Genomic DNA, 8,510 nt, shown 5'->3' with positions numbered 1-8,510 from the left:
GTTAAGCAGCGCTTACTATGTGCAGAGCACTGTTCTAAGCGCTGGGGGAGACACAGGGTAATCAGGTTGTCCCACGTGAGGCTCACAGTTAATCCCCATTTTACAGATGAGGGAACTGAGGCACGGAGAAGTGAAGTGACTTCCCCACAGTCACCCAGCTGACAAGTGGCAGAGCCGGGAGTCGAACCCATGACCTCTGACTCCGAAGCCCAGGCTCTTTCCACTGAGCCATGCTGCTTCCCCATGGGGCTCACAGTCTTCATTCCCATTTTACAGATGAGGGAACTGAGGCCCAGAGAACTGAAGTGACTTGACCAAGGTCACACAGCGGACAAGCGGCGGGGCTGGGGTTAAAACCCATGACCTTCTGACTCCCAGGCCCATGCTCCCTCCACTACGCCATGCGGCTTCTCTTGAACCTAGTAAATGCTAAATAAATACGATCGATCGATTGACTGGGGGCAGCGATCGTGACTATTAATGCTGTTGTAATCTCCCAAGTGCTCAGAACCGTGGTTTGCAACGGTAATTATAACTGCGGTATTTTTTAAGCACTTATTATGGGACAAACCCCTCGTTAAGCACTGGGGTAGATGTAAGATATAAGATAGATGCGAGATCCCATTTGGGGCTCTCAGACTAAGTAGAAGAGGGAACAGGGATCGAATCCCCATTTTGCAGATGAGGGAACCGAAGCCCAGAGAAGTTAAGTAGCTCACCCGAAGTCACACCGCAGGTAAGTGGCAGAGCCGGGATTCGAAGCCAGAACTTGCGACTCGCAGGCCCGTGCTCATTTCACTGGACTACGCTGCTTCCCCAGGGAGCTTACAGGAGCTGTCATAAGTGCCGTAAATACGGTAAATAATAATACTAATGTTGGTATTTGTCAAGCGCTTACTCTGTGCAGAGCACCGTTCTGAGCGCTGGGGGAGATACAGGGTCATCAGGTGGCCCCACGTGAGGCTCACAGTCTTCATCCCCAGTTTACAGATGAGGTAACGGAGGCAGAGAGAAGTGAAGTGACTCGCCCACAGTCACACAGCTGACAAGCGACAGAGCCGGGAGTCGAACCCATGACCTCCGACTCCCAAGCCCGGGCTCTTTCCGCTGAGCCATGCCGCTTCTCGTAATGTTGGTATTTGCTAAGCGCTCACTATGGGCAGAGCACCGTTCTAAGCGCTGGGGTAGATACGGGGTCATCGGGTTGTCCCACGTGAGGCTCACAGACTTCACCCCATTTCACGGATGAGGTAACTGAGGCACGGAGAAGTGAAGTGACTTGCCCGCCGTCACACAGCCGACAAGCGGCGGAGCCGGGATTCGAACCCATGCCCCGTGACTCCCCGGCCCGGGCTCTTGCCACTGAGCCACGGATGTGACTGCTGCAGTGCTGTCCCAAGCAGCGTTGTTCCTTGCAGGCAGGGGATGTGCCTTGTGATTTCACGACGGCTCCCAAGCTCTTAGTACAGTGCTCGGCTTTCAGGGGGAGTTCAGTAAGTACGGTTCCCGGCAACCATCCTGCCGCCAGGTGAAAGCTCACCGGCAGCCTGGGCTGGGGCGGGCGCAGGAGTGGGCGTGCGGAGGAAAGCTTCAAATCTCAGAAGCTGACTTGCCTTCATCTGTATTTTCACCCAGCGGCCAACAACAATTCGAAACACCCAGCGCTTTCCTCCCCTCCTCCCTCGCACACGACTCCCATCCCAAGTGCCGAGAAAACCAATTTTCACCGTTTCCTTTAATAGCAGAGACCCACACACCAAGTGTGAGATTTAGATTAAGAGACGAGATTCGTATTTATCTTAATTAATTTTCCGCAATTAGCAACGCTCACCAGTTGTTCGAAGAGTTTTCCTAGCGGCAGGCCGCCCGTTTCCACGCGAATCATCTTCATGCCCGTAACTGAAGGGCCTCCGTGGCGGCGGCGTCTGAGGGGGCTTGAGGCCTGTGGCTGGACCACAGGCGACCCCAAGAAGTAGCCCCGTCTCTTGGGAATTTGTGTCGGCCAACGTTTTCCACCTGCGAAGGGAGGATCAAATACCCGTCTTCCCTCCTACTGAGTCCGAGAGCCCCACGTGGGACAGGGACCGTGTCCGATCTGATCATCTTGTGTCGACCCCTGCGCTTGGTACGGTACTTGGCCTATGGTGAGCGCTTCCGGCACGGTGAACAGAGCATGGGCCCGAAAGTCAGAAGGACCCCCACCCCCCCACCCCCCCGGGTAAGCAGCGTGGCTCAGTGGAAAGAGCCCGGGCTTTGGAGTCAGAGGTCACGGGTTCGAATCCCGGCTCGGCCCCCTGTCGGCTGCGCGACTCTGGGCAAGTCACTTCACTTCTCGGGGGCCTCAGTCCCCTCATCGGTAAAATGGGGATGAAGACCGTGAGCCCCACGTGGGACAACCCGATTCCCCTGCGTCTACCCCGGCGCTCAGAACAGGGCTCGGCACATAGTAAGCGCTTAACAAATACCAACGTTAATTAATTTGTCCGGACTCCATTAGGGTCTGCTGGGTTCCCAGGCCCACGGCCTTGGATCTGGCCACTCAATCACACGTCTTCCCAGAAGTCTATTATCGTCACAGAGGAGGAAACTGAGGCACAGAGCGCCCGGGCCCAGGTCATTCTACGGGCCTGCGGTGGGGCCAAGACCAAAGCCGGCTCTCGCGACAGCCCTCACCCCGTGCGCTTTCCACTACGCACGCTGCTTCTCCCCAACCAGCTCGCCGCCGCCGAGCTGCGAGGAGGTCTGGCGAGGGTCTGGCTTTAGCGACACCCTGGGTGAGCCCGAACCACCCAGTCCCTCCGGCAGCCGGGCGGACGCGGACAACACCGCCGGCTCTCCCGCCTCCGCCTCCCCCTCCAACGTCCCCGTGGAATCCTGAAGATCCGGCCTCCCAGATGCCGGTGTCTCGTTGCCAGCGTTATTTACTTCTTGATTGAAAACACGAAGTCGTCTCTATTTATGACTGTTTTCTTGTAATCCATTCTGGCATTTCTCATCTCTGACGCGTGCAGTCTCCTCTTATGAAACGTAATGGATGTCAGAGGTGTGGACTGCCGGAGAGACGGAGAGACGAAGGGAAGAGCTGCAGCTCGGCGACACGGTGTCCCCCAAAGCCTCGCCGAGGGGGATTCCCCGGCGACCCCCGGGAGGGCCCCTCCCTCCCTCCCCCGATTCAGACGCGTGGCCACAGGATACCGGGAAGGCCTCGATAATGGTGCTGATGAAGCGCTCACCATGAGCTAGGCACCGTGCTCAGCAGCGGGGCCGACTGGGGATCATCCCACGGGACACGGTCCCCATCCCCGTGGGAGCACACTGCCTAAGAGGGAGCAAGAACGGGGATCTCCTCACCAATCCATCAGTGGTACTGTGCAGAGCGTGTACTAAGCGCTTGGGAGAGTACACGAAATGGGCTTGGGAGTCACAGGTCATGGGTTCGAATCCCAGCTCCGCCACTTGCCGGCTGTGTGACTGTGGGCGAGTCACTTCGCCGTGCCTCAGTTCCCTCATCTGGAAAATGGGGATTAAGACTGTGCACATTAATGGGGGTTAAGACCGTGCACATGGTGTGCACAAAATGGGGATTATGGGGATAATGTGCACAAAACGGGGATTGAGACTGTGCTCGTAGCACTTAGAGAAGCAGCGTGGCTCAGTGGAAAGAGCACGGGCTTGGGAGTCGGAGGTCATGAGTTCGAATCCCGGCTCTGCCACTTGTCAGCTGGGTGACTGTGGCCGAGTCACTTAACTTCTCTGGGCCTCAGTGACCTCATCTGTAAAATGGGGATTAACTGTGAGCCCCACGTGGGACAACCCGATTTACCCCGTATCTACCCCAGCGCTTAGAACAGTGCTCGGCATATAGTAAGCGCTTAACAAATACCAACATTATTAGTAAGCTCTTAACAAATACCAACATTATCATTATTATTATTACAACACCACAGAGTTGGGAGATACACTCCCTGCCCACTATGAGCTGACTGTTGGGGGATAGACTGTGTTTTCAGAAGATGGAGCCGAGGCCCAGAAAGGGTGAGGGACTAGCCCGAGGTCACACAGCAGGCCAGGGGCAGACCGGGCCTAGAACCCGTGTCTCGGGACTGCCGGTCCCTGCTCCCCTCCCCGGACTTACCCAGATTAACTGGTCTAATTGGGTGTAAACCGTTGTAAGGAGAAGGGAAGGGAGGGAGAGACGGGGAAATCTGTCCGAGTCCTCAAGATGCAAATGCCCGGTTGACTGGTCTGCTTAGCGGAGCTGAAAGCGGGGGCACGGCACTGCCGGGGTGGGAGATTTCACCGGTGGCAGCCTGCCTCATTTGCAAGCCCGCCTTGGTGCCTTTAAAGGGAGATTTAAAATTCAAAGCGACAGGAGGGCGTAAGGGCGCCGATCCGACCGCTACTTGGAATCCGGCAGGAGATTCTCCGGCTACTTCTCCCTCTGCTCTGTTGAGAGCCAGAATGACCGTCCAGTCGATGCGCAGGATGGTCTCGGTGACCCTGCGGGCTCGGGGAAGGGGAGGGTCCCGGAGAGGGCCGTTCCACTCGAGACGGGGTGAGGAGGGACGTCCCGGGTCAGCTCTGGCGATCAGAGCGGCGGAAGGAGACCTTGGCTTTGTCACTTGCCTGGGAGTCCTCCACGCTATGGTCACTCTGCCGGCACTGTCCAGAACATAGACCCTCGGGAGTGTCACAGTCTCTCTGGGCCTCGGTTTCCCCCAATGTGAAATGGCGATGCCTCGCTGGGATGTGACACCGATGAGTCCCTCTAGGGTCTTAAGGAGATGAGGAACTTAGCTACAGAGTGAACAAAGGTTACTTACGGGAGGGAGTGCTCTGACTAAAATGAATTTATATATTCATATACAAAGGTAATTAATCTCCTTGCAGCATTTCTACTTAGACTAGGACACAAACACCACCCATTCGTACATACTGACACTCAAACTTGTGAGAGTGAGTGTAATTTTAAACGGGCAGTGAGTCTCCCTGAGGAAAGCTAATTCCTCCAGCCTCACTTTTTCCACTCTAGCAAAACTGCCCGTTCACTCCACTCCCTTAACTTCATCCAAGAGAAGTCCCAATCCTCCCCCTGGCTTTTACTTACTACGAAAACCCCCAGGACTGCTAGCATCCTTTATTATCATCATTACCATAATAACAATAATAATGGTGGTGTTTGTCTGTTATATTGCTAATGCTGTCTTCTCCCAAGTGCTTAGTACGGTGCTCTGCACACGGTAAGCGCTCAATAAATACGATTGACTGTCTGACTGACATAATGTGCCCTTGACAAGGACCACGATGATGATTATTAGAGCGGAGGGCTAGCCAAAGCTTTTACTCGCCGGACCTACTGACGGCCGAAGCCAACTCGGACCAGCGCCAGTCCGCGTGAGCCCACTAATTTTCTGGATTTCCTCTGGGCTGGTCTAAATGATCAAACACCAGTCCGGCACGACACCCACTTAGAACATATGACCCCCCTAGGCCAGGGGCGAACCTCTCCAGCTGCCCCGCGTTTCCGAACTGGTAGCGACAGCCATCGGTGGGGTCCAGGAGTCCCGGCTTCCATCAGTTCGTCAGCAGAATGGAATTAATTACATCATTCAGAGTTCAGTCCGTAAATACCAGGACGCTCATCGACTGGATCTGATTTGATCGATGGCGAGCACCGGGGCTTGTAACTGTCCACTTTTGGCCCAGTGAAGTTGATTAAAATGTTTTTTAAGCGCTTTTATGACTGCTTAAAAAAAATCCATATTTTTGAATAGCTAACAGGCTAACGCGTTACACCGTTGTTATCTATAAAAAAATTCGGACAGCCGTACGAGGATGGGTTTCTATGCGCCTGAATCGGGTGACCTTCGGTGCCCGGCCCCAGTGAGCAGTGTCGGAATTAGAACCCAGGTCTCTAGGATCCCAGACCTGCTCCCTTTTTTAATAATAATAACAATAATGGTAATAGTAACGGTACACGTGTATTTATGTGTAAGTACACGTGTATGCTATTTGTGTACCTATCTCTAAATATTATGAATTATTCATTTGTTTTAATGTCTTTCAAGACTGTTAGCTTGTTGTTGGCAAGGAACGCGTCTGTCAACTCCGTTGTATGACGCGCTCCCAAATGCTTAGTACGGTGCTCTGCACATAGTAAGTGCTCAATGAATATCACTGATTGATTGATTGATTGACTGGTTAGTATTTATTAAGCACTTATTGTGGGCATGCACTATATTGAGCACTCAGAGAGAATACACATGTGGGAATTAGACATGGTGCCCCGGATCATGACTAGATTTTTGTTTTCATGGTATTCGATAAGCACTTATTATGTGTCAAGTACACCAGGGAAGATACACGTTAATCAGATCGGACACAGTCCCTGTCCCACATGGAGCTCGCGGTCTAAGTAGGAGGGAGAACAGGTATTTAATCTCCATTTCACAGTTGAGGAAACTGAGGCACTCAGAAATGAAGTGACCTGTCCAAGGCCACACAACAAGCAATTGGCAGAGCGGGGATTAGTACCCAGGTCCTTTGACTCCCAGCCCGATGCTCTTTCCACCAGGCCATGCTGCTTCCCTGCGTCTGGCACTTTTCTTGTGCCAAGCACTGTATGAAGTGCTGGGATAAAGACAATATAGGCAGGTCGGACCCAGACCCCCAAGAAAGACCACCTACATCTAAAGATTTAAAGGCAATCATGTTTGGGTGTGTGTTGTGTGTTTTGTGTGTGTGTGTGTGTGTGTGTGTGTGTGTGTGTGGAAGCACATTTTATAGAGAGAGACAGTCCACTGGACAAAAATTAAATCGATTCCATCAAATTTACAGTCAGCGGCTTCCAGAATTTAAGTCACAATGGGAAGTTTAACATGGTTAAAGAAATCATCAATATCCACAAAAGTATTTTTACACAAAAGCAAATCGATTCCATCTCCAGTGGGCTAGGGTAAGCAGAGAAGAGCTCATTCTTCAGTAGCCCCTGAATTCCCGCAAAGAGGAGCAACCATCCCATCATCGGCGCCTCGATCGGGGGCAGGGGATCGGCGGCACTCGACCAGCACCAACACCCCCCCCCCCCCCCCGCCCCACCTTTTAGACTCCTCTGAAAGATAATTAGAATTCCCCTTTGTTGCAAATAAGATGTAAAACAGCCTGAACTACTGGTGATGAAAGCAACTTCCATACGGCTCCATTATCACCGACGGATTCCTCCCGTGCATAATTTCACCGTTTTAGGAAAACACAAGGCATGCCTCGAAAATTCAAATGGTCGAGATAGCTCGAATGAAAATTAGGAATCTATTTAGGCACTCTTTGGAGCCGGCTGACATGTAAAATTTAGAGTGTATTTTAATATAATCATGAAGTAATAGTGCAGGTCATAGCTGGTAAATGTTTGGCAGAGAGACGGGGAGAGTTTGTTTGGGCATGATGCTGGATAATTCAGCTTTTTCTTCCAAAACTTCCCCAGTTTGTAATAGTAATAATAGTATGATTACTATGGCATTTGTTAAGCACTCACTATGTGCCAGACACTGTACTCAGCACTAAGGTAGATACAAGATAATCAGTAAATGCCAGACGCTTCTTACCATTCTAATTAAAATCCCCCGGGTACCATAGGACACGTACGCTCACAACACACATATATACACAGACACACACACGCGTGGCCACACACGTGTCTCCGTAAAGTTTCCTGTCATTCTAGGGTCCCTGAGCCGGAATTTTTCCCGCTTCATATTTCACTTTGAGCTGGTACCCTGTAAAAGTCAAACGTCTCTATCTTTTTCAGATAAAACAGCAGATGTATATCCAAGAGGTTTTCTTATAATTGCCTTTGAAAATATGACATTTTCCAAATCCTCTAGTAAAAAAATGCCTTTTAGAGAGGCATTTCACTCTTCCGCTTTCATCGCGCTTTTCGGGGAGTCTACCACCTCGGCCCAAATCCATCCCGGTCCAGAGATGGGGTCAGAGGCCAATTTCCGACCACCACCCCCCCCCCCCAAGATTTCTCAGCATCCTCCCTTTCCCCTGGGTCCCTCCCGCCACCACCGCAGGGTGATTCATAAATATTTGTTCTCCGAAGTGATGGCAACCTGGGATCGATAAATTAAACTCCGGCAGTCGCAAGTGACCATCCCTTCCAAGGAACGGTTATAATTATAAAATCAAATCCGCACCCGGCTCTGCCGGGGAGCTGTTGGGGAGGGAAAATGTTATTAAAGAATCTTACAAATGAATAACCATTTTCCACAACTCTCAGCGGCACTCCCAGCAGGCAGGGCTAAGAAATGGGGAAAGTTTCCAGGCCCGGCCCTGATTAGGAGGCTGGCAGGATGGAACAAAGCAACCTCAGGGGAAAAAATTTTCACCTGCAAGGAGCGGCGTTAAGAATCGTCTAGAACCGGCGATTGCAGGACACTGATCTTATTAAGGACTAATGCTAATTTGCACACTGTCTCCCGCTGAACTGGAGGCAACTCCGCCGCTGGATT

The sequence above is a fragment of the Ornithorhynchus anatinus genome, chromosome 13 (genome assembly GCF_004115215.2).
Source record: "Ornithorhynchus anatinus isolate Pmale09 chromosome 13, mOrnAna1.pri.v4, whole genome shotgun sequence".
NCBI lineage: Eukaryota > Metazoa > Chordata > Mammalia > Monotremata > Ornithorhynchidae > Ornithorhynchus > Ornithorhynchus anatinus.
The sequence above is the reverse complement of the archived record's forward strand: the minus strand, read 5'-3'. Positions refer to the sequence as shown.